Genomic DNA, 26,937 nt, shown 5'->3' on the forward strand with positions numbered 1-26,937 from the left:
GAAATAAAAATAGAGATAATCGTTTCATATTTGGACACACTGTATGCTGCTTCATGTTGTGATTTGACCCATTCACAGAAATTGCCTAACCGTAAAATGTAAAGCAGAGATAGAAACAAGGTATCCAAAGTTCCAGGTTTAATTAAATTAAGAGTTTTGGATTTCAACACTCTGTATTTAAAGAGGAGGGAGACTGGGGAGGAACTGTGCCAGCGTGGAAAAAGTTGGTTCACCTTTTAGTATTTGATAAACTTTAGCCTGAGCCCGTACTGCCATTTGCCTGGAGACAATCTGGTTTATCTGCTTAAACATCTGTTTAGAGGAACCCCCTCCAAAAGTGATGCTGGAGGGGTTTCTTGGGTCAGAGTCTCTGTGTACTTCCAGGGGGACGAATGCCCCCTCCAACACAATGTGGCACGCTTCTCTCTCCAGCAGGTCGGCTGGGTCCTGACGACTGCAAACTTGGCACATGCTTTCAGAAGCCCTTTTCTGTCTTTGACAGGTAGCAAAATCTCTGCAGGAATTACATGTGATAAAAATCAAAATAAATTGTGATTATAGAGAACTATGGATCAGGACTTACAACTACAATGTATCTTTGACATAACCAAACACAAACAAGCAAGTGTTAAATTAAGGAGTGTGTGAAGGAAAAGTGTAGTGGTTTAATTTCTCCAAGCTACTAATACCAGCTCTAATGCCAGCTGCTCATTTTAATATGAACGTTTCATGGTGTGTTAACTCTTAGACTAACCCACTAAAATAGCTAGTTACTTTTATGCTGTAATTTATATATGACCTTCATGATTAGCATATCTGAGAACACATGGAGGTTAATGAATTCTCTTTTCTCACCAGCGTGAAGTAATAATCTCTTGTTACAGAAGGGAAAAGAGGGCACATGTTATGTCCAGTATTTTAGCCTGTGGCTGAGGTGTGAACTAAACCCAGCTCTCCAGAGCCAAGTTCAGTGCCGAAGCAACTAGGTCATTCTTGCTCTCACTAGACCATCCATTGGATGAATTACAATGTACATCTAAAAAGCATATTCAGGTTCCAAGTTTTCCTTTGCAAACTCTGACACCAGCTCTCATGGGAGGCTTTGACCTGTTATAATAATTGCTAAAGTTCTGATTCTGTTGGGGGAAAGTAATGCTTGTGGCACAGGCAGCAAATTGTTTTTCTGACTTGTTCTGTCCTGAAACCAGTTTTGCGTTGTGCTATACAAGAGGAAATGCCTCTCGTACGGCAGGTATGAAACTACTCAGTGCTGAAGCACTTTGCACACCCTTCCCATTAACACTGTGGCTTTGTTAATTTGTGAGAATATTTGTGAATATTCTCAGCGCAGAAGAAAGATGAGAAAAGTTCAAATGATTCATCTTGCCTGCTCACAGCTCAGAGCATGTGCTGCTTTAGGTCATTTGAAAGTATCACATCAAGAATGAGACCGTCTCCCATGCTGTCATCAGACTGGAGTGCTGCAGGACCTGCACAGCTGACAAACCTGCTGAACAACAGGTCTTCATCTTCCCTTCTTTTGTTTTTCTTCTCCTATTTCTATTTTTCTTTCTTGCTTCCAACCACCCTTCCTTCCGTCCTTACAGCAGTTCTTCTTCCATTCTTCTGTCCATCTGGCTCTCCTTCAGTGTGTCCTTCCGCCTCTCCTTCTGTCATTCTGTTCATCCTTCAGTCTGTCTGTCCATCCATCCTTCCATCCATTCTGCCTTCCATCTTTTTGTCCATACTTACATCTTTCTGTCCTTCCCTCCTTCTATTCTTCTATCCTTCCATTCTTCCTTCTGTCCTGTCCATCCTTCCCTCCTTCCTTCCTCTTTCCATCTGTTCTTCCATCCTTCTGTTCATCCTTCTGTCTGTCCTTACATTCCTCTATCCTTTCCTCTATTCTACCATTCATACTTCCATCCTTCTGTCTGTCCCTCAATCATTCCTTCTGTTCCTCCATCCTTCTGTTTTACCATCTTTCCCTCCTTCCTTCCTTCACTCTGTCCATCCTTCCATCCACCCTTCCTTCCATCCATCTTTCTTGCCTTTTGTCCATCTTGCCATCTTGCCATCTTGGCCATCTTGCCAGCATTCTTTCCTGCCATCTGTTGACCATTCTTCCCTTCCATCCTTCTTTCCATCTCTCCTTCCTTCCAGAACTTCCCTCCATGCATCCTTCTGTCCTTCCTTCATCCTTCCTGCTATCCGTCCCTCTTTTTTCTCTCTGTCCTTACTGTCCTTCCATACATATGTCCTTTCTTCCTTCCACTCATCCTTCCTTTTCCATCCATCCTTCTTTCCATCTGTTCTATCCTTCTGTCCTTCCATCATTCCATTATGCCTTCCTTACATCCTTCCACCCTTCCTACCATCCATCCTTCTGTTCATCCATCATTCCTTTCCATTTTTCTTTGTCCTTCATTCCTTGCTTCTTTCCATTCATCATTCCCTTACTCTGTCTTTCTGTCCTTTCTTCCACCTTCCGTCTCGCTCCTTCCTTCTTTCTGTCCTTATTTCCACCTGTCCTTCCTTCCCTCCTCCTGATCTTCCATCCTTCTATCTGTCTATCCCTACTTACTTCTGTCCTTTGTTCCTTGCACCCGTACTTCTGTCCTTCCATCTTGACTACTGTTCTTCTGTCTGACCTTCCTTCCTTTTGTCCATCCATCCTTCCATTTATTTTCCATCTTTCCATCCATCCTTCTTACCACTGTTCATTCCATCTTTCTGTATATCTTCCATTCATCCATCATTCTGTCCTTCCATCCATCCTTCTGTACTTCCCTCCATCCATCCATCCATACATGCTTCCACCCCTCCTACCGTTTGTCCTTCCATTCACCTGTTGATCCTTCATTCTGTCCATCCTTCCTTTCTGTCTGTAATTCCCTTGTTTTTCTTTCCTTCCTTCCTTGGTCCTTTCTTCCATCCTCCTATCTGACCCTCCTTCCATCCATCCCTCCTTCTGTGCTTTTTTCCTTTCTTCCTGACTACCCTCCTTCCTTGCATCTACCAATCCATCATTCTCTGCATCTGTCCATCCTTCCATCCATCTGTCCATACTTCTTCCCTTCCTTCCTTCCTTCTGTGTGTCCCTCCCTCCTGCCATCCTTCCATTCATCATCTTTCTTTCCATCCTTCCATCTGTCCTTCTGTCATCCTTTCCATCCATCCATCAGGCATTCTTTCCTGACTTCCTTCTGGCTTTCTGTCCATCCTTCCTTCCTTCCATCCTTATGTCCTTACATCCTTCCATCCAATTTACATCCTTTTTTTTCAGTCTATTCTTCCCTTCTTCCATCCTTCCATCATCTCTTCCATCCTTCCATCTGTCCCTCCTGTTCTTCTGTTCAGCTGTCCTTTCTTCTGTCCTTCATTCCATCTGTCCTTCCTTTCATCCATCTGTACTTTGCCCTTCCTACCATCCATCCTTCCATTCATCCATCCTTCCATCTGTCATTCCTCACCCTTCCTTTTATCCTTCTGTCTGTACTTCCATCCTTTTCCATCCATCCTTCCCTTCTTCTGTCCTCTCTTCCATCCTTCTGTTACTCTTGTCTGTCCAACCTGCCTTCCTTTTCTTTCCATCCTTCCTGCAAGCTTTCCATCCACCCCTTCCTGTCCATCTTAGCTTCCTTCTGCCTGCCTTCTTTTCATCCATTCCTTCTTTGCCTCTGTCCCTATGGCTGTCCTTTTTTTCTGTCCTTCCATCCCTCCATCTTTCCTTCCATCCATTTCTCCTTCCAGCTGGCTGTCCTTCCTTCCTTTTGTCCATTTGTTCCTAGGTCTGTCCTTCTGTCTTGTCCTTCCATTCCTCTGTCCTTCTATCCATCCTTGCTTCCCTCCTTCTTACCATCTGACCTTCTGTCCATTCTTCTTTCAACCTTCATCCTTCCTTCCATCCTGTCTGTTCCTCTTTCCATCTGTCCTTCCATCCATCCTTCTGTCTGTCCTGTCCATCCTGCCTTGCTTCTGTCGTTCCATCTTCCTCCTTTTTGTCCATCCTTCCTTCCATCCTTCTCTCCTTCCTTCCATCTATCCTTCTGTCCTTTCTTCTGTCCATGCTTCCATCCCTCTGTCTGTCCTTCCATCTTTCCTTCCCTCCAGTCTTCTTTCATACTTTCAAATCTTCCATCCTTCCCTCCTTCCATCATTTTGTCCATCCATCCTACCTTCCTTCTGTCCTTCCATCTTTCTGTTTTTCCATCCTTCCATTTGTCCATCCTACCTTCATCCTTCTGTCCCTCTGTCCATCTGTTCTTCCCTCCATCATTTCTTCCTTCCACCTGTCCTTATATTTATATATACAAAAGTTGCATATTAAAAAATATGCTTATAATAGATAAAAAATGAAGTTTTCCTGGGAAAAGCAGATAGCACAGGCCATCAGCAGAATATTACACCGTTCCTGCTGTTTGGGTCTCCATCTGGGGGATATTTAGTAGAGAGATCATGGTATCTATGGGCAATTAAATAGCCTTTTTCAAAATGCTATAAATAATATTAGCCACACTGAATGAATAATACCCGTCGGTGCTGTGCAAATTACCAACATGCAAAGTGCAAATGGAGTAAGAAGAATTTTATTTTCATGCAGAGACAGAAGTTTTGTGCTACAATGAGATGGCCTTTTGCTCATTTCCCATTTAATTTCATATGCAACTCACTAATAGCATCCCAGCGTCCCTCTCCACATTTCTCTTCTTAGTGTCTCTAATGCACCTTAAATGATGAGAGCACTACATCAGTAGTCTCAATTTAGGCAACGTGTGCTTTTGGCAAGAAAACAGCAAGTATTGCTAGCATAAATCTCCCATTACTATAATGACACATTAAAATGGCACAGGGGTTTACAATCTGTGTTGAGAATTATCCATCCACCTGCTCGCTGAAATCATGTATGTTTATCCTTTCGTCACCCATCCTTGTACTAGCCTGACTTGCCAAGAAGGAAAAAAAACCCCGGGCATTTATCAACACACCAACGTTTTATGCAGCATTCCAGCAATTCTGGAATGGATCTGTTTGGATCAGATACCCAGCATTGTTCGTGCGAGATAAACAAAGAGAAAAGAACACGGGTGACTAATCAGTAACAGTTAATTGCAACACACACACATATTCCCACCCACCCCTCCCGCTTTTCCTCAACCATAAATTGAGAAATGACACTGCGGGGAGGAATAGGGTTTTAATCTAGATGAAACATTTTTGAATGCCTTTTCTGAATTACAGGACGTACATTGATCTGGCTGTCACTCTGTTCCATTTGGAGTGATAGATCTGCAGAAAAACACTTTTGTTTAATTGAGATAATATTGTATTTTTCCTAAGTCCTTTAGGAAAGAACTGATTTATGAGGAACGTTCTTCCTGAAATAAAAAAGATGCTGGCGTATGAAGTCCTGACAGCAAAGGCCAAATTCAGAGATTGTGTAATACCTCTGTCTGAACAAGTCACTGCTTTCATCTCTGCAAGCTAGAGATGCTGGTATCCCCACTGTGACCCCCCAACAGACCAAGAGTAGTCTTTTTCTCCCAAAATAGAAATATTTAGGTGAGCTGGGCACCTGTTACGTATTCAGAGGTGACATAAAGCCCCGTACAACTTACCTCACAGCTGAAGCAGTGAGTGCTACACTGTCTTTTCTGGACTGTTTTCAAAATACAGATTGTTGGGGGGTTTTTTTGTTAGTTTGTGGTTTGTTGGGTTTTTTTTCCTTTCTGCGCATCCTGAGTCATATCTTGACCCATTTATACCCAGTTTATTCCCTTGCTTTAGGACAGAACTGTGCAGTATCCAATCCAGTCATTTGCCTCTTAGCAATAAAGATAGTTTCTTCTGCCGGGAAAAGGCAGCCAGGTGGGGGGAACCAGCTGGTGAGGACACTGCCAGGCTGTACGCAGCGAGAGGCCAGAGGGTAATGCAGTTTTGCGCCAGATGTTGCATTAGCTCCCCAGTGCTCCAGATAACGGTTTGGGGCTACGACGGCCTGGGAACTTACGCTGCTCTCCTTGCCCTGCCAACAACCAAATTTAGCACTTCTACAGAATGACTCAAAACCAACTCAGCCCACCAAAAGTGGGGAGCACCCTGTATATGCCCTATGAGATTGCACACTAGGACCATAAAGGACCCTTTTTTTAAATTTTTTTTTTTAAAAATAATTTATTATTTATTTTTCAATTTTTTAATTTTAATTTTGTTGGTGCCAACACCTTGGGTTTGTTCTGTATTGGGCTGAAAAGGGATATATATATTTTTTTTTTAATGTCTGCTCTCAGGTGGCAGTCCCAGCACCTTGATTTGGTAAGAGCATTGGGAAATTTTTGTAACTGACCTGACCTGCATTCGCAGTTTGAAAGTGCTATAAATCTTGTGCTGATCTTGTGCTGTCACCAGAGCACTGGTGACATACGTGCCTTGTCACGCTCAGGTTCCTTACCTGTTGCTGCAGCTAGAAGTTACTGGTACTCTAAAATAAAACAAAATTTTAAAAAGCACCAAGATCTGCTTCATTTGGAATTGTAGACTATTTCTTCAGGAAATACTTTCTCTTAATCTGCTTAAAACCATTATTTAGATGCTACAGGATTTCTTCAGCAGTAATTGTGTCCTTTAAGTAACTAGCTTTAATCAAGGAGCTTTTCTGCAAACACACATAACTCATATCCACAGGAAAATGAGAAGTTGCTTGCAGAAAACTGAAGCAGTAAGGTGTTACACGTTTATTTTGTCAAATTAAAGACAAAAATTATTAAAAGGGAAAGGGGAACATCGTAAAAAAAGTTTAATTTCTTGTTTTATTTGTGTATGCATTTCTTGTCCTAGCTGAGTATATGTGTGCAAACTATGGACTCAGACAGAAACCCTAACTAGAGTTGTGTTTGATTTCTGAGGAAAGCATAGTACAACTGTGGGTGATGTAGGGTTTTGAGGTTTTTTTGGTTTTGTTTTCTTTTCTTCTGTTAAAAGACCCAATTTCCTAGGAGAAACAAATGTATGAGGAAACAGTGTATTCCAGGTACTAAGATTTGTACTTTCTGAGTCAACACACTAACCTTGTTTTCAAGGGCCTCACAGGAGTCCCTGTTTCCAGGAGAGAAAGGCATCTTTAGGGGGATGTGCATTGCCCTTGAGGGGGCTGTTTGCTGTGGCGTGTACCTGAGTGGGTTGCCTCTGCTGAGAAAACACTTTTGGGAAGATGTGCGTTCATCATCAAATTGTCCTTTTGCTTTTTTCTTTTCTTTTCTTTTTTTTTTTTTTTTTTTAATCCCAGCCTGGCTGTTGCACTTCTTCCAGAATGGCAGACAATGTAATCCTGCACTGAGCACCACTAGAGCTATTTATGCTGAGCAGTGGATTTCTCTAGAAAAAAGGTATTCCAGCACGTTTCTTACTGTATAATTATCTGGTTTCCCATGTGACTCTACAGAGGCTTTATGCTGCACTTGCTTTTATTCAGGGTTTGCACTAGGATGAAGCAGACCTCTAATCATGTTCAAAGTTAAATCCCAAGGTCTCAAAACCACAGTGTTCTGTTCAGCTCTACCTGATACCTTGCACGCATCCAGAGGTCAGCTGCTACGCTCCCTTTGCCACTGCCCCAGGGCACAGCTGACTTCTTGGGCTGTTAAAATAGCAGAATCACGAAGCAGTAGCCCCCCCAAAAAAAAACCCCAAAAAACAAACACCCAACTGAGTGAGCTTTCTGTTAATAACAGAGGCAGTGAGTGACTGAGTTGCTGCCTTGGCTTGATTTACCATCAGGAAGGTTTCTGGCAGTGCCACTTTGTACTGATTAAAGCCCTTGGTGGCACAGGGAGGCCTGTAATCGGTTATTCTGGTCATGCTTTACCATAGTTTAGCAAGGAGTCCCTCCAGGAAGCAAAACAGCATATTCATCCCTGTGTCAAGGTATGGGATAAAGGGGTCGGTAACTACGCACTACATGCACTCCTTTGAGAGCAGGAGGGTACCAAATCCACCCTGGCAACTCAGCCGGGGTGGGGGGGAGACGGGATGGACACGACTTGGTCTTTGCTGAGAGTGTGAGAGGGGACGATTGGAGAATTTGCCCCATAAAGCGATGGATCTTGGGTAAAAAGCATTACAGCATGTAGCTCCTTCAGTTTAAAGCTGGACAGAAGGCAAGCAAGCAGCACGAAGGAACAAATTCGAGAGCAGAGAGGACAAACCTGCTGACTCTCACTGATGTTGCATAAGCACCTCTTCAGTTTTAGTGCCCGGTTGCACCAGCACAGGCTTTTAACTTTCTCCCATCCATAACTCTATTTTACACCCGAAGGATAGATGCACAGTTTGAACAGGAACTCTTACGGGTAAACTAAAGCCCAGGTGTAAGTTTGGGGTTTGTTTGCTTCCTTACTCATTTTTTCCCCCTCAATGAGAAAACTGGGAAAAAATATTCTTTTGCTGTGTTCACATAGTGCTTAATGCAAAGGAGCTACAACTGACCTCGGGCAGAAGCCTCTCGGTGCTACAGCAGTAAAAATGAGAAACAGCAATAATGAGGCGACTTTTCTGTGATTTTTTTTTTTTTACAGCAATGTGCTGAGCCTTCTTCAAGCAGCAGCTAATAGGAGTGGGAACTTTAAGCTATATAGCTTTTTTATGTAATGCTATTTTTTCAGAGTCTATTTTTGTTTTGAGGCAAAAATTTCCTACTTGTTCTTTGCCTGTGTTGAAGAGATAAGGAAGAGATAACTATCACTTCTTTTTACATACTATCACCTCATCCTATAACTGCAAGTTTTAATGGTCACCTCCTCACACAGGAGACACTCTGCTAACAAATGACATGAGATCCACATTAGTGTTAACCACCACTTTAACAGGGCGATACTTTGCTATTTTGACTTACAGAAATCGAGTGGACTGAAGGGGGGAAGTCAGTAAGTGTTACAGCTTTCTAGAAAGAAAAGGTATCTATCATCTGGAGTATTCTGGTTTGTAAAATAAATAAACAATGCTAAAAAGTGGTATCCAAAATTGGAGTGGGAATTTGGCTAGGAAGCGGGAGGTGCCCATGTTCTGTCTCATGTACCCCCATACACATGACCAGCTATTTCTGCCACATAGGTCCCTGATATGAAATCATGAGAGATCCATCACAATAAACCAACAATTCAAAAACAATATTACAGCATTAGTTCCTTGGTGACCTTGTCATTTAGATGATAATCCAGTTTGCCCAGCCAAATCATGCCCGGGCTGGAGCACAGCATGATTTCACCTTCCTTCTTAGCAATATAGAATTGATAGGTTTCCTATATCTGGTCTTCAGAGCCTGGTCTGTCTTTTTTTTTTTTTCTTTCCCCCCCAGCATGCAGCAGTAATAACAAATATCTGCTGTGTGCAAGGCAGTGGGGTATTTTATAAATAGATACCTGAGATAGATGATAGAGAGATAGATCTCTCTCTCTCTCTCTCTCTCTCTCTCATATGTAACAGCCTAAGCTGCTGTGGAGAAGCAAAACCTCTGCTCTGGTGTCAGCACTCGTCGTCTCTTTGTGCTGCCATAACCTGTGGCTGGGAGTAGTATAAAATGCTGTAGACTGCACTACACCCTCAGCTACCGTATCTTAGACAACTGGTCAATAAAGATTCTGGAGAACGTGGTGACAGCCTGCCAGCCTCTGCCTCCCTATCCTTCCCCCTCCAAAAAGAGGCTAAAGAAAGCAGTAAAATATTTTTGAATCCATACCCTCCAATTCTGTTTAAAAAACAGTACATTGCTTCTAGTGGAATAATGATTTCTTGATGGTTTCTCATAAATGGACTGTTTCCCACATTATCTGAAATAATTGGTTCATAGCGACCACAGAATGAACAGCAGGTAGGAAATGAGTTTGCAGTTGCCAAAACATAATGGATCATTTAGTCATTCTCTGAAGGCTTTAACACTTCTTTGGCTATCAGAAGGCCTTCGCCTAATTGCACTATTCTTATTACAAATCTGGCTGTTGGAATCAATTAATTTACATCACTGCCATATCAGAATAAGGCCCACAGATAAATATTACTAAATATTAAAAAATAGACCTATATTCAAAATGTTCTTTAGAACTCACAATCACTACATCCTCTGATTTTACTGACAAACATTACAGTCAGGAATGTTCTTTTCCTCCTATTTTTAGTACTGTTTGATAATGTTATAGCTAAGGCTTATACAAACAGAAAACATGGATATGTAGCACAAGTGTGATGATAGTGTGTGTGCGCTTCCTTGCATAAAGCCCAAGAGGAGCACAATCAATCCATCAGTGGAAATGAGGGAAGATTTCAGTCACAGACTACATGACAACTCTAACTTCTTTACCACCATTTATAAAATATATATAAATTTGGAGGTAAAACACTACCAAGGAACAAATTTCCACTGCTCCAAAATTTCCTCTTCCAGACTTGATTTTTCTGTTTATGGTCTTAACATAAAAGGTGGGCTGTCATTTAACTAACAAGCTAAAACACACAGGGGTCTGCGCATTTCCACCTGCAGCCATACACCCACAGCCCTCTGGCCCATCCCGACCAATCTTTTTCCTATAAGAAAGAACCTTTTTTACCTTTTTCTTTTCTTTTTCTTCTTTTTTCATATTTTGCATCTTCTTTTCATGTCTCCTTTCTTTCTTTTTCCTCAAAGTCATTTCCAGCCCTTCTTCCCCCAGCTAACAATACTGACAAAAACCAGTCATATAACCACTTAATATCCCAAAGCCTTTTAGAGGTTTCTTTTTTTATTATTATTATTATTATTATTATTATTATTATTATTATTATTAGCCATTAAAACCCTTATGTGAAGCACTGGCTCCACACATCCAGGGGAAAGTTTGTTTGAGTAGAACCAGGAGGACATCTGTGGCTTTCCATAGATAAGCTCATGTCTGCCCTGTCAGTCTGTGTTTAGTATTTATTCTGGAATTTCATGGATCCTTTTTTTCTCTCCTTTAAATAAAATAATCCTTTTTTTGGGTGAGCTGCTTTATGAAAAGAAGCTGGTCAAGCCATGTAAATTATATCTATTTTTTAATTCTGTTATGTAGCAGAAATTGTATTTGAATTATATTCTTTCAAAGAGATATTGTGGTGTAAGTTTGAAAATAGTCTAATTTTTTTGTGAGTGTTTTAGTGTACTTGGACAAGAAGACATAATTAAGATTTAGAGAAAAGAAATGTATTCCACTTAGGTAAGTGGACTATGCCTTAACCTTAAATTGTTGTTTCCAGCAATTCAGGAAAATTGAATGGATCTAAAAACTTTCATTGCCCTGCATCACTAGGCACATCCGTCCCACAGGCTTGGTCAGTGCTGTGCCACCTCCTCGCGCCTGCAAGTGCAAATGGGCGGCCTGCGGTCACAGAGGACCTTCTGCAAGTTCAAGTCTTCACACACAAAAAGCTCCGGTGCATTTTTCAGTCTTTTTTTTTTTTTTTTCTTTCTTTCTTTCTCAGAAGACTGTGTGCTTGTGCTGCTTCTCAGTTTCCTGCACAAAGTCTTAGCAAGGCAAGCTGCATCCATGGATGCCACTCAAGATGTTTTTTTCAAGATGTTGTGGCTCCGTAATGAAAAAGGTTAGGAGGACTAGAAGCAGCTATTTAAAAAGCATTTGGACTGATTTGTATATATAGTTACTATTCTTGTGAATGCAATCTGGATAATTATGCCCCTAAATAGCCAAACTATTTGTGTAAAGCTTCCTCCACAATTGTAATTACACTTACATTTTGCACATCCAATTAAGCCTGCATTGAAATGCTGCAAAAATTGTCTGCAACTTTTTACAATTTAGTGAAAATCTAGATGATCTAAAGAAACTAAGACCACACCTCCTGAAGAGGGCTCCATGGAGTGCAACAGAATACGATAAAATAGTAAATACATACATACATACACACATAAAGACACATAAATAGAAAATAATAAAAGAGCTGCTGGATTCTGCCCACTGGAATAAGGGGGCTACAAAGAGGGAAGACTGCACTGAAGGTGACTCAGGGGTGATGACCAAATCCCATTGCAAGTAATAGGAGAAAATTTTCCTTTTCACCAAGGCAGTCATTACGATCGGGGACCTTCATCAGTGTAACAGGCATTATTTAGAAGACAGATTCCACGAAAGGAAGGGTAAAATAGCCTAAGTTCAAAATTACATGCAGGGTTCTCTAAGGAAAAACCCAAATGAGTATTTTTAGAATCGTGTTGGGTTGAGGCGGAGTTCACAATTTTTATTACATATAAATATGTAAGTCTAGATAGATATGAATTTCCAAAGTGCTACAGAAACAACAGACAGCTGATATTTGGGATCAGTTAAATTTGCCTTCACTTACCTTGAATTTACCTTACTGTCACTCATCCCTGGGTAAAGGCAATGAGAAGGGACACATTCGGCCTGTTCAAATTTGTATTTCAGAGATCAGGAAACAGTGAGTCTGTTCTCTGTCACAGTTTGCTAAACAAACGTGCTTTCCTTTCCTTTGATAATGCACCAGAACCCAAAGCAGGACTCCAGAGCAGGTGACAAATGGGGCCAAAACTCTCCTCGAGAGTGTCACCAGCTCAAACATGACTGAGATTATATCAGGTATGTTGGAAGCACAATGGTCTTCTAATTTTTAGACTGAGAGAATCGGGATGGAAGTAAACAAAGTTTTTAATGTTAGAATGTATCTAAAATAAGATTGGCTTAATTTTTTTAATGATCTATGCCTGGGAGTTAGGAAATCATCACCACCATCGATGACTGGCTATTTTAAAAAAGAAAGAAAAACCACTGGATTCATTCCACCGATTTCTGTCATTCAGGCACAGTGTACTGAGTTTGTGTTATGTAAAAAGTTATTTGTGAATTTTAATGTTTCTTATATTTACTAAAACCTCCCACTTGACTCTTCAGTTCATCCACCTCAGGTAGGTCAATCACAGCAAATGGGAAAATCTGCAATTTTTAAGATTGTTAATATGTTTTTCTGGGCTTACCTCATTTTGTGCAATGTTGTTAATCTGCAAATAAAGAGCCAACGCAATCTTTTGGGTAGCGCCAACAACTTCCCAAAAAATATGCATATAAAAATGCTCAAAAATTAGATGGGTTTGTAAGTACCCTAGGAAATGTCCCTGCCGAGAAGCTCACATGACTTCAGTTCAGTCTTCCCAATACTGAGAGCACCAAAGGATACAATTCTGCTAACTCCACCCAACCAACACTTTGGAGAGTTGCTTGGTAAAAATTTTTGACAAAAACTTGGAATATTTTTTCCCAAATGGTAAATATTTTGCTTAGGAAATGCTCTTACAGTGTTTCATACTTGTTTGGCTGCTTCCTGCTCCTGTCCCGGCTAAGCTCCTGGTCAAATGAGAATGATGAACTATTGTCTCCCTTTCCTAACCTTGGTAAGGGGTTTAGGTTTTTTTCCAACCTAGGTAAAGCTTTTCACTCCAGACACACCTGTGGTGGGAAGCTGCTTGCTGGAGCACATCGTTCAACCCAGAATGGGTACGGTGAGGCCTTTCTACATGGGCGAAAGGGAATCATTCCATCAGTTCACTCCTTTTTAAAAGAATATGTCAAACTATAATGCTATAAAAATAAATTACTCTATCAAAGTACATGCGTTCCAGGAAGAAAAAGTCAGTATTTATATTCTGTCTCCCAACTTGCTGTTAAACCACAGCACTAGCTGTAAAACTGAAGATGAGCTATAGAAAACACACTTTATTGTCGCTATAATTTAGATTTGGATTTCAACTTGAAGCCCAGATGGGGGTCGGGGAAGAAATAAATCTCACCAGAAGCCACTTGCCAGAAGACTCCAGCCAGCACCTTCCACTGAAGAGTCACTGGTGGATGATGATAATTTCGTCTTCCCCATCACTGCTGCTGCCACAGCGGATGTCAGCAAGGAAATAAATCTGGTCCTTCACAAGGCTGTGTGTCGAGTGAGATGAAGTTATGCAGAAGCTGTAAAATAAAACAAATCACAAGAGAAACTGATGACTAAATTTTAACTTTTTTTTTTGCTATTACCACTTATGGTCTTAATGCTCTGTATGATGATCCACTTGCATTGCTAAATTAGCTTTTTCAAGGGGGATTTAGTTTGTGGAAAGCAAAACAAAACACCAGCTTAACAGATCTTGAAGGCTTAAACATTTTAATGATATAAAAATAAGCTAGAGTTATCATAGCTTGATATGCATAGCTCACAAAGCTTCCAAAATAATTTGCAACAACTGGCAGCAACTATCTGAGATCAAAGGCGGCTTCTAGACTGATGTGAAATTGCATAACTCTTTCTATTAAATATTTAGATGATAAATAGGAATGCATCCTGGAGGTATGTGTATGCAGGCATACATACACATAAACACACACTTATATAGATATCTATACATATACATGCACAGCACTCTGAAATATCGATAGCTATATCTCTACATATCTATAGGTACACACAAACATGTATGTATGTTCATACACACACACACACATAAAGTCATATCAGTTTGGGATCAAATTCTACTTGGCAGCCAATTAGATATTTTTCTCCCAAGCAATACTGTAAATATTAATGTGCTTCCTTTTCCCTAAAACTTAAGACTGTCAACCACATCTAAAAACTACTGGCTAATTCAAAGGAAAAGAAATGAGGTTTGGAGGTGTCAGTTACTTTTATTCTCATGATTGTCAATAGATGAGTGTTGTATTGTATAGCACACTTATTTCCAAGTCATAAGCCATAATTTTCAGCATATGTATGTTACGTCAGGTTTGTGAGTTCAGAATATTGATGGCAGCGCAGCAGTGCAGTCACGACAAGTGACAAAGTTTTATCGCGGATAGATTACATTTCACACAATTTATCACAGTGAAATATCCACCAGAAATCATTACAAATAGCCATGTAAATCAAATCAAAATGGGTCTTAAATGAAGACTTATATGCAAGAGATATGAAAGGAGAACTTTCTGATTATTCCAAATCCTGTTTTAATTAACACTTACTCCTAGTCTGGCTTTATTTTTTCTTTTCATCTCCTGCCTGTCATTTATTTGACATCTCTAGTGTGATGCGAGTGATATTTAAAACGAATGGGAAACGCAGAAGAAGAAACCCTTTCCAATACTCTGTCTGGTTAAAGAGATTCTGCTGATTCATATTAGCATCTTTGTCATGTAACTGGTCAAAATGCTTGTCAGGGTGTTAGCCAAGGAACAGATGGGTCATTAGTTTTAAATAAGAGACATGTTCAAAGCGTCTAATTCATCTTTAAATTTGGTTCTCACTACTTTAATTGTACGTGTGGAAAGCTGTTGTTAACAGCATTTGACACAATTTCATCAATTAATTTACTTTTCTGCCTCCTGGGCAGCACACTCCCACCAGCTGACTGTGACCCTGCCGTTTACCATTGGCCTCGGCCAGGTCCCACTGACAACAGCAGGGACAGGACCGCACCAGATTTCCTGCAAAAGCCGGTTTCTGGGATCGCCAGCTTACACGAACCTTGCCATTAGCCATAAGAAGAGGTACCAAGATTCATGGGAGAAATTTTCAGCACCAAACTGTTTACATAGGAAAAAAAGAGAAATGAGACATGTACCAGAAAGCATGATTTTTTTTTTTTTTGTGGGTGTATTTTTTTTAATTCTAAACCATAAATGAAGGAGAAAAAAAAAAAAAATGTTCCCTTCCAGATTTGTTAGTCTTTCCAAAAGATGATTGTTAACCCATTTCTTTTCACTTTGTCTCGCACTAATAATATGATTCTAACAGAAATCATAACTTAGGACAGAATTTCAAGAGAAACAGTTTTTTCCCTCCCCAGTATATTTTCCTATCAAACACAGTTACTTGGCTGCTAAATGCCTCCAAAAATCAGCCTGATGCTGAGGCTTTAAAATGATGATGAAACAGAAAAGTAGGGCAGACAGGGAGAGGAAATTTTTCAATCGCAGTTGTGATTGCCATAAGTCCTGATTCCACTGCAGTCAGTATTAAAATGCGTGTTGCTTCCAGTGTGGGCAGAGATGGACTGCCATCTTAAAGTCACAGCCCTGCCTGGGTTCTGAGTCTCATACCAATGCAAAAATGGGTCAGCTTGTGCAATGTGAAAAGTTGTTACAGTCTTTTAAATAAAACACGCTAACAGTAGATGTGGTTACATTCATTTTCTTCATGCTTTCCTCACTTGGAGATTATTTTTTATTATGTAAAGCATATTGTTAAATGCTGAATTATAGGTGATCTGACTTTCACTCAGTACAGTGGGTTTACTTTGGGTCTATGTTGCAAGAGATAGAATAAATTTGGCTCCAAGGCTTCTAGCTGGCCAAGTATGCTTTCTGGAATAAAAAAGTCAACTTCTGCTGCAAAATGGTAGAGTCTTAATTTTAACTGAAATACAGAAGCAGATTGTAAAAACTCTTTTCTCTGAATTTACTTGTGAGTTTTTTCTTTCAATGTGCTTAATGTCACTAGACAATTACATTGTCAAATCTGTATGCAAATAGACATGAAGTACACAAAAACCTGGATAATGTAACAGCTGCTATAAGTTTGCAGTCAAACTGTGCTAATCAGTCCTGGCAGTTGAAAATTACTTTTTCCCTGTTATTCAGAGGAGGTAAAAAATAGAATTTACATTGTTCTTACTGCTATTCCAGATTCCTTTATAGTTAGACCTGCACTGACTTGAGAGAGCAGGAAAAATCAAAGAAAGACTGATAAGCCCCAACCAGTTAGCTCATACAGCAATATTATTTCTTTCAGTGTGTTAAGATGAGGATCTTCCAGCCAAAGAGCATATAGGCCTTCCTGTAAAGACAGTGAAAGACTGTCACTGACCTCCGGAATTTTTGATTTTGCAGATTTTTGTCACTGGATTGTGCGCTACGAGATTGGTCCAAAACTCTTGAACAGGCAGCTCCAGGCAGCTCATAACTTTCAAGATGGATTTCCAGCAAATGCTTTCTCTGCCACAACAGCTTCTCCAAAGATAATACAATGCCAGGGACAGGGAGTGAATCCCAGCTACTTTAACATCCTGGTTGAGAAGGAGGCCAAGCTCCTCCTCAAAAATGACAGTCATTTCAGATAAAAATGTTTGTAACTTTGGGAACAGTTGACACTCAAATATGTGCTGACTGTCAGGTTCCACGTGAGGCAGTGAGTAACAGCAGCTATTCTGATATGTCATCAGTCTATCTTATTATGGCATTGATTTTTGCTACACCTGACATCCCCAAACTTGCTCCTACAAGAGGCACAGTCTTCCTATTTTTAGATATACTGTCAATAATTTTTTTCCAATGTAATTTCTGCCTGGTTTGATTCTAATTAAGCACCTAAGGTGCACTTTCCAGGTTATGTCAAGGGGAAAATTCCCTTTGATCAATATTTTTTCTCTGCCTATTTTATTCTTGTCTTCAGCTGCCAGATTTACTCTGAAATTCAAACAAGCCTCCAGCAACATACCACAACTTGGCGTCGTTAGTGCACAGCTACATCCTTTGTGGTCTTCAAGAAAGAGACGACTGTCACGAATTAGGACTTACCTGGTTGTGGTGCCGACAGCTGGCGTCTCTGCTTTTATGAATTATTTAGATTGTTGCATTTACAAAAGAACTGCAAGGATCTACATAATGGCAAACAAAAAGCAAATTTGACCTTTTAACATGTAATAAGTTAAAGTACATCTGCAGGGATGAAAGACACATAAACTATCTCATGCTGTTAGAAGAAGCTATAATATTTACAGTAAGTGATGCTCACTCGCAGTGTTCACCAGCCCTTGTATTTAACTGTGCTGAAGCTTTCATTCTTTACAGAAACCAAGGATTTTCCTGGGATCATTTAAATAACAGCCAACAGTTTGTCTTGCTTTAAATATTTTCTTTTCTTTATGTGCATTACACATCTAGAAGACTCTAAAGAATTTTCTTGTGTAATTTAGATGCTAATTCTTCACTGTCTTTATCACATGCTTTAGTCAAAAGAAAGACTACCAAAATTTGAAGCAGCAGCCACTCCAGCCTGCCAGGGAGTGGTCTGTAGGCATCAGTGCTCATCAGCCCAGAAGCCAAAGAGTAAAAGACTCTGCAGAAACTGCAGAAAAGAAAAAAAAAACTTTCTAATTGTAAGAAGAGTGAATCACTAAGAGAGCTATAAAGTCTTTATGGGTCTTTAACATGTTAGACAGATGTCTGTCAGGATGACACGAGTTAAATAAATGCTTCCCTGGAGCTTGGTAACATCCTGAGGTCTGTTCGCACTGGATAGTTCCATGATTTTTGTCATATAGATCAAGCTTACTCAAGCTGCATTCACGTAGGAATTCGGACGGGAATTTTGCAACCATTTGGTTTGTTCCTGGTTGTAGATAAATTCTTTAATGACCCGAAGAGCAAGTTCCTGGGTCCCTTTGGTGTTTAGTAAAGCCTCAGCTATGAGGTAAGTGTCATCCTATTTGCACTGGCGCTTTTGCTTCGTTCGTTTGGTTCAGTTGCAGGGTAGGCAATCCTCTTCACTTGGAGCAATCCACCCACTAACAAAATCTGAGGGAGATAAAATTTGCTTGAGAAATGAAGCTGTTTTGCAGTTCACCTTCATTGTTACCTGGCATCCAGGTTGATGTTTGCTTTAATAGAAAGGTTACAGTTTGTAGAGCAGGTCTTTGGTGATGAACTTGAAGTATCTCCCCCTCCACTCCCTTCCTTGTCCTCCATCAGAATAATGATGAGGGTTGCCTGGTGTGACTGTATGCTATTTATATTTTCCTAAGCACATAGACACAATGTATTGGAATTTATTCCAATATTTCATGAGCACCAAACAAAACCTTTTACTTTACTTTTCTCCCCTACTGCTTACATTTTCTGTTTTCTGACTACACTCCTCTACATACCACTATCTCCAGGCTCTTTTCAGTTGATGATAGGAATGATAAAGAACTCAAGACTCCCGAGTATTCATAAATACTCCTCAGTCCTTCAGGTCCCATCCTGGCTGCCTCTGGCCACTCCATCTCAGAAGAACGCAAACAGCTTCCTGGGTTCCTCTGTGGACAACCTGGCAGCTTTATAGATAGAAGCATGAAACAATAAAAAGTGCCATGTTTCTGCTGCAGTCTGGTTTAGGCACCCAAAGCGTGCATGAAACACACCAAGACAGCTCCTTTTTGACTGCTAAAGCATGTAAAGATTGTGGGGCCATTGGGGTTTTATTTGATCAAAATGGTTTTTTACCCTTCTGAAGGCGAGGTTGTGGAGAGACTACTGACATTCCTGTGAATGATCTCAGCATTAGTAACAAGATTGCTGAATCGTTACCACAGTTAGTATAATTCAGATTTCATGACTCAGCTGTCAGAGCTATCAATTTTTGAAACTAAAGAATGGGAAAAGCTTGCATCCATACAGTGCTATGGACATTAAAGGGAAACCAGTGCTTTTAACTTTCACTTGGTGATCTCACACTCAAGGAAAAAAGATGATGAACTGACCATCAAAGAGACAAAAAAAAGACCTTCTCAGAGCAGGGAGCTGTCACCTTCATCCCAGGTCTGAACTTTCTAGACCACTGTTACAGAAGAGGAGACCTTGAAGGAGTTGCAAATGAGTGTGACACTGAGGTAACAGGCCTCAGACCTTTGGAATTTTTATCCTTTCTTGAGACTAATCAAATTTGTTCCTGGCATAACGCTATGAAAGTCACCACAGGGAAGAGTTTGGACTGTTGGCTGATGAAGGTTTTAATATAAAATTACATTTTTGCCTTTGAATTTGCCATTTGAGACACCACAATGAAGGAAAAAGGCTAAAAACATGCCAAGACAACAATTCTTAATATATGTCTTGCTTTTGTACCCCGTCCTGTTAAAAATAAAGCTATTATAACTAAGTTTTGAAAAATGTGTTATCTATACCAGTGGGGTTTTTTGCAGTTTTACTGCCAAGTACGACAGTTTCACAGCCTAACAGGTCTTCCGCTCACTGAACCACTGCAAACCAGGGCAAACCCTTGGCCTTGAGCTGGAGCATCATTATCTGGTGCTCAGGACTGTTTAAGCCCCGTTGTCCTCCCTAGGGAAAAGTGCATGCACCCTCGATTGTAATTTTTAACGATCGAGGCAATTCTGGCCCTAAACTGAGGGTGGCTTAGATGCATGTGTTATTAAACCAAGTGGTTTGACAGAAAAAAATAGCTTAATGAATTTCAGTTGCTTCTTCATCCAACTTTGTTGTGGGTATTCGTATTAAATTATGGTAGGCATTCTGATGAAGACAAAGTGAAAAAATGTGCCATATTATAATGTTGCGATAGCCTAAATCATGGCACCCATTCTTATTCCCCTTTGGTTTTTAACTAGTTCCAGGTAACTTTATTTATTTGTGTTGCTTGTGTTATACTTTCCGATCTGTATTTTAGTCAGCATGATGCACATTAACTTTGCTGACAGGAAATAGGAAATTACTGGACTGTGATGACATGGCAGGTTAATAATATAGCTTCCATGTGCTAAATTCATTCCTAATACATATTCACAGGAAAAAGAGCCTTCTGAGCGGTGGCATTGTTCAGTAACCTACTGTGGCAAAGACACATGACCGTTTGATACAGCTATCTGGGAAACAATCTTTTCTTGATGGCTACTTTGTGTGCTTCCTGTGATATCTGGTAGTTTGTAATGAAAGAAATAATTGTAAAAATGATTATGTAAGACAAGTAGCAAAAATACTGAAAGCATAGATCTCTGTGCATGGACAGATATATAGCAGGAGGCGATCATTCACCAGATCTGGCACTGCAGGCTATTTCTCATCACGTAGTCCAATATAATACGCATTTGAGAGCCCTTATTGTGAGCAAGTATTTAAAGATTGGCATTAAAGGAAGAATAAACCTTTCCAATCAATTGTGAAAGTAAAATCAGCAGTAAAGCAACAACAGAAATTGAAGCACACCTAGAAGAAAATTAAAAACAGCTACCTCAGAATACCTCTTTTAATTAAATGTTAGTTGGGAATATGTGAATTAAAATAGGAATGACATTTGAATTAATAAAAGAGCAGCAAAATGATTCAGGTTTTTTTTTTTTCTTTGAATGATGGTATAATTTACTGAGATTCAAGGCATGTTTGCTGTCTAGACAGATCAGCTTTACATGGACACTTCGTGAGAACAGCTCTGTCTGTACCTATGGTTAATGCAGCACCTTTTGTGACCTGACTTACTTTGTTGATCCAGAGTGTCTAACCAAGCTACCAGCCACCTGTATGGTTTGGGTTGAAAAAAAAAGAATGCACGGAATTTTTTTAGGCTGTAAACAAATGCACAAAATGAATTGCAAGAATGTCTTGATATCTGGAAAGCCAAAAGAAGATGCTGAGGTGTGTATCGTAATCAGGGGAGAAAGAGAACCTCGAAACATGTCCAAAATATTTCTGTGCTGGGGAATTTTTCCAATGGTTTCTTCAGTTCCAAACATATGTACAAAGTGAATAGCACCACAAAGCCCCACAGAACAGCAAGATACAGCGAGATTAAATATAATGTAAGAGCTATTTAAAATGATTAGGAAAACTACAAATAAAGATAGAGTCTTCTATCATAGAATCAAGTTTATGTCAGCCATATCTTTCCAGATTTTTAAGGCAATTTTTCTATGAGCTAAACATTTCACTAGAGAAGTGTTGTAAAGTACTAAACTGGGCCACAAGTACTGTATCTCACATACACTGTTGTTGGACTGATTTTGTTTATATTGCCATAGCACCTGAGATCTTTGGCTGCAAGGTGATAAACACAGACTTAATATTTTTAATAAACACAGACTTAATATTTTTGTCCATGTATTTGTTAATGCATAATTAAGTGCCATTCACTGATATGTCATGTAAGTATAATGTAGCCCTTCTGGAACCACATATCAGTTAATAGTTCTGCCTCTGCCCTCACGATCTCTTTGCGAAGCTTTGAAACTACAGGCCCCTCTAAAGGAGGCTCCAGCCCACCAGCTCCAGCACACACACAGTGCTTGGTTTTGAACACCTAATTTTCCTGTGCTGTATCATTTCCTAGCTCCTCCAGTCTGATTTCTGAATACACAGCAGGGTTTTTAAACACTAGTTTTTTCTTTCTTCCATACTTTGCTCTACTGGTACCACAAACTCATTTTTCTAAACGGATGTATTGTCTCCTGAGTGCGCCCCTGGGCAAGACCGTGTTTTAGCAGCACTGCAAGAAAAGAAATGCAGCCTGATACTCATTAAAAGTCTGTTGATGGTCTCAGGCCTTCCTGGTATTGAAGATTCATCAGTTTCTTTTTCCTTGAGAATGTATTTGAATACTTTTGAAAGTAGAGCAATAGGTACCAATTATATCCTAGTAAAGTCTGTGTCTGCATACAAAATTTCTGTTGTGGTGGGATGGTATTAAACTTACTGGTATATTGCCAGAATTTGCAGATAACTATAAATTCTGACACAGTGACAAAACCATGTTTTTGCAGTGTGTTGGAGCCTCAGAGGAGGATGTTTGCACACTCCGTTCTCCTTCCCCACGCAAGGAAAGCACACCCTGCTCTGCAGAGCTGCACCGATGCAGGAGAGCTCGGGAACCAGTATTTCAAAAAATGCACACAAACCCACAAAATATCAAGGGATTTAATTTTAGGGCTGGCAATCACTATTGCAAAGTGTCACACCAAAAAAAGTTGGCCAGCTCAGACACCCTTTGCTCTGTCTGTTTAGGTGCTTGGAGCTGAAGCTTTGTCTCTGCTTCCTCAGTTTCTGTGCTGATGATGTGAAAAAGTGTTAATGGTAAAATCAGGGACCACTTTCAGACTTACATCAGCTCCTTCAAATGTGGATCATGAGCCTCTGGTCTTGTCTAATTTTTAAGAAAAAACAAGTACAAGCAACAAAAGCACATAAATTATATAAACAGTTGAAAGTCAGAGGACTTGAGTCTTCCAAATATTTTTGAAGCAGACATGAGCCGGTATATTAAGTCACGGAGGCACTTTTAAAAAGCTTATTAGTCATCTCCTTGTACAAAGATGCCCTTGGTATTCTGCTGCCTTAACATCAACAACCAATATTCGATTGCTTTCCATGAGGCGTGGTGTCCCCCGCGCTTGCAGCTCAACCACCACCTGGAGGGGAGTGCTGTAAAACACTGAAGAGAAAGCTCACAGAGGTAATAAACTGGCGAGAGAAAATACCTGAGGTGGGTGTGCAGTACACCAAAGCACGTCTATCGAAATAATAACAGGCCACAAGTCAATAAATAAGCACTGATCTATAATACAGTCCCCAACTTCCAAATGTAAAGATGTCTGAAATGAATTGCCTGGAGGAACAGGTTATGGGGAGTGGAGGAAACGGCGATTTGTACCATATAACGAGAGAGAACCTTTATTTATTCTCTATATGAGGCAGCTGGAGCCTGCAGCCAGCAGATTTGAACTCAAAAAGGAGGTTATGAAACTAGCATTGCAATGGAGGGTGCTGGGTGAAATAAAATTACTCTTAGAGAACAACTAAAGAAAAAATTAATTAAGGATTGATATTAAATGAAGGCTAGAGAAGTTGGAAAGCATAAATTCAGCCGAAAAAGTTTGTAGGGAAGGGGCAGTATGTGGTCTGGTGGAAAGCAAAGAGAGCAAGTCCATGCTGGTGCTGTTTCTACATTCTTCATACAGGAAAAAAATAATGGAAGCAAGCCTGAAGCAAAGCAAGAAAAATACTATATATATACAAGAAACAAAGCAAAAAACTCCACATCTAGTTCATTTCAGCATCACAGAGAATTTGCCCTAAAGAGCAAAGCGCCTGCACCTGTTAAAGCAACACCAGAGGATAAAGCAAGTAGTAACAGCAGGAATCAAAACCATAACCATACTACAGTGACAGTAGAGATAGTTCATCCCCAGCCAAAGGAGGAGATCCATTTTTCCTTATGTTACCGTCTCTGCAGGTCCATGTGTTCAAGTGGATTATTTTCCATTTAGAGCGACACTGATGAGGGCAGATTTGCAAGGACAGAAAGGCTGGACAGCAAGGAAGATACTATAGTAGAGAAGGAGGCCGCTTGGTTTTCCTCTCTGACCACTGTGGTCTTGGGTGCTCTCTCAGGCACATATCCTTCCCACGCTAAATTTTGTACGTCCATCGCTTTCAGTATCTGTTACTCATTTTCTGGTCATTAAGTTTGTGCAACGGAAACTTCTTCATAAATTGTAGCAGTCCCACCTGACATCCACGAGCTAGAGAACCTGCCCTTGGCTATTTTTCTAGGCAACTTTTAGGAGAAGGTCATAATTGGATATCCAAGTACATTTCCCAGAGAAAGAGCGAGGTTAATTATGGCATTTCAAAGAGAAATATTCAAAGCTCCTGCTTATGAAAAATTAATAAGCTGACCAAACATTTGGAAGCTGAATAAATAACATTTCCCTAGCAAAAATAAAGCTGAATGATCCAAAACAAAAATAAGGGCTTCCATCCAACAAGGAGATAAGCAAGGAGAAAAGATAAGCTGTTTTCGTCTCTAAACTTCCCCAGCTTTCATTAGAGGTCACACAGTTCAAAGAGGATTGAGTTCAAAAAGGACTTCAGCATTTGAGTCCAACCTTGATCACAGCACATTTTCTTGGGCAACAGAAAGTAGGAAATGATCAGTTAAATTCCACGATAAGGTGACGCATCAGAAAGCACAGGCCTCATCCTGCACCCGAGTGCATGAGCTTTGTATTATTTCCCTGTATCCTCTGGACAGCACCGCCCTCCACCCACTGCAGGCACATAGGCAGCGCATCCCTTCCAGCCACTTCCATAATATTCTGAGTGGCACCAAAAATATACACGATTCCCACCAGCCTATGGGAAATTTCATCCATCCCTTAGGAAACTGGCCCAGCTGCTACCTGCATCTTGCAGCAATCTCCCGCTTTCTTGCTCACTCTTGAGCAAGTTCCATAAATCTCCAAGGGAAGGAAGTCTCCTCCTCTTGCCATAAGGTCCCACTCGACCTCTGCTTTCACATAAGGCAACCACCCAGACTGATACTCTCTGCCATGGTTATGTTAACTATCAAGAGGTTTTCCACATAGGAAGGAAGGAAAATGCTCAGAGGAGATGGAAAGACACACCCCACATAGAGAGATTCGGACAGCTGCAAATCCTGCCTTAGTGCTTCATCAGGTGGCAACTTTGGAGTTATTTATTCAAATTATTCTTTTAATTTGAATTACAATTGAATCTTTCAAATAACTGAGCTCAACCTGTGCTTTTAAGGCTTGAACTTTCATACTGAGTCAGGCCTGTCTATAAAAGCGGTGAATTGAATATTCTTATTAGGTTCTTGGGATGCTGTTTTCTCCTGAGTTCAAACAGTGGCAACTTATTATGCAGCAGCTTCTCTCCTGAGCCGCTGGAAGAATCAGCCTTTTGTCAGTACATGGTACCACCAGCACGCTCATTTTCACCACAAAACTCCCTCGTTTCAAAATATCAGCTTGACTCACAACTGCATGCTAGATCTGGAAAATGCTTGTATGGCGAAGGTAATGAATATACAATATATGCACAGTAACAAACAGCTGATGAGTCACTCCCAAATTTGTCATACATTAACTTCACAGCCAGTCTCCGCTGGGGAACAGAAAGGCGGTGCTTTAAAAGAGCTTTAGAAAAACTCAGGGGACACGCTGAACTTGCAGCTTGTTCACCAAAAGGTATAATTTGGCAATATCAACAATGTTCAGAAAATGTCAGGTTAACGCATTTAATTTCTCAAGGTTTTCTTTGCCATTGTCAGAAAATGTACAGTCCCACCCAGCCTTGCAAATAAAATAGTAGCTCCGATATGCTTATATAAAACTGCCTGCAACATTACCACAAAAATTGAATAAGCCTACAGAATATACTTTCTCAGCTTTACTGTGACATCCGATAGTAATGGCCCAAACTAATTTTCTTATTCTTCCATTTAAAAAAACCTCTTCAACCTTAGCAAGCTCGCAAGTTGAAACCACTAAGACTGAAATACAGTCCAACAGACTGAATTCCCTTACAAGCACCAGGCTTTGATAAAAATCAGAATATCCCCATAATTTTGGGTGACAGTATTTTGGTTTAATTCTCACTTTCTCACTTGCCCGTGTGTCTGAGTATGCATGCACACAAGGGATTAATGACAGTACATTACCACTGCTGTATTTTTAGCTCTTATCCTAAAGAAATAATGCTAATGTAAATACATTGAATAGAAAACTGACAATCTCGATCCTTTCCCCATTTATTTTCCTCACCAAATTTTGAGCTCAATGCTCAGCTTCAACAAAAACTCTCTGAACAGCAATAACCTTCAAAGTATCAGTTGCCAGACATGTGGCAATAGGGAGCTGGCCCCTCCATGGAGCTGCAGGCCGCTCATAAATGCACTGGAAATCAGAAATCCTGTTATTTACGTGATCATTTGTCAGGTTCGCTTGTTTGGTGGTGTTTGCAGCTTTTTCTGCTTCCACTAAAGAGATTTTTTGAGGGTGTAAATACAAAATCTGAAAGGAAAGCTATCCCTTGCCCAAACACAGAGAACTGATAATGGCAATTACTTTAAAAAAAAGTTAATGTGTTTATTGTTGCTGCATTTTTTTTGCATGGAAACTCACCCATTAAAATAGCTTTATAGAAAAAAAGGCTTTTCTTCTGGAACAATTCAAATTAAGATCTATGTTGGAGCATGTAATTATACTACATGTGTCTGAAATCAAGGAGAGCCAGTCAGATGCCTATCTGTAACGATATGTTATTTTCACAGCATATAATTTTCAGATCACGCACATCAATATTATAATTGGGTTATGGAAGCAGAGGGTGTCTTTATTTACATACA

The 26,937-nt window shown here is 40.1% G+C and overlaps 1 protein-coding gene across 1 annotated transcript in view; it reads right to left on the bottom strand.

Annotated features, from left to right (window-relative positions):
* Nucleotides 1-12,984: 12,984 nt before the first annotated feature.
* Nucleotides 12,985-26,937, bottom strand: part of CCDC85A (coiled-coil domain containing 85A) — a 143,825-nt gene continuing 129,872 nt past the window's right edge. The window contains exon 5 of the transcript XR_012834825.1: nt 12,985-13,997. The gene's annotated coding sequence lies outside the window, so the exon portion shown is untranslated. The remainder of the gene's footprint in view (nt 13,998-26,937) is intronic.

The sequence above is a fragment of the Balearica regulorum genome, chromosome 3, assembly GCF_011004875.1.
Source record: "Balearica regulorum gibbericeps isolate bBalReg1 chromosome 3, bBalReg1.pri, whole genome shotgun sequence".
NCBI lineage: Eukaryota > Metazoa > Chordata > Aves > Gruiformes > Gruidae > Balearica > Balearica regulorum.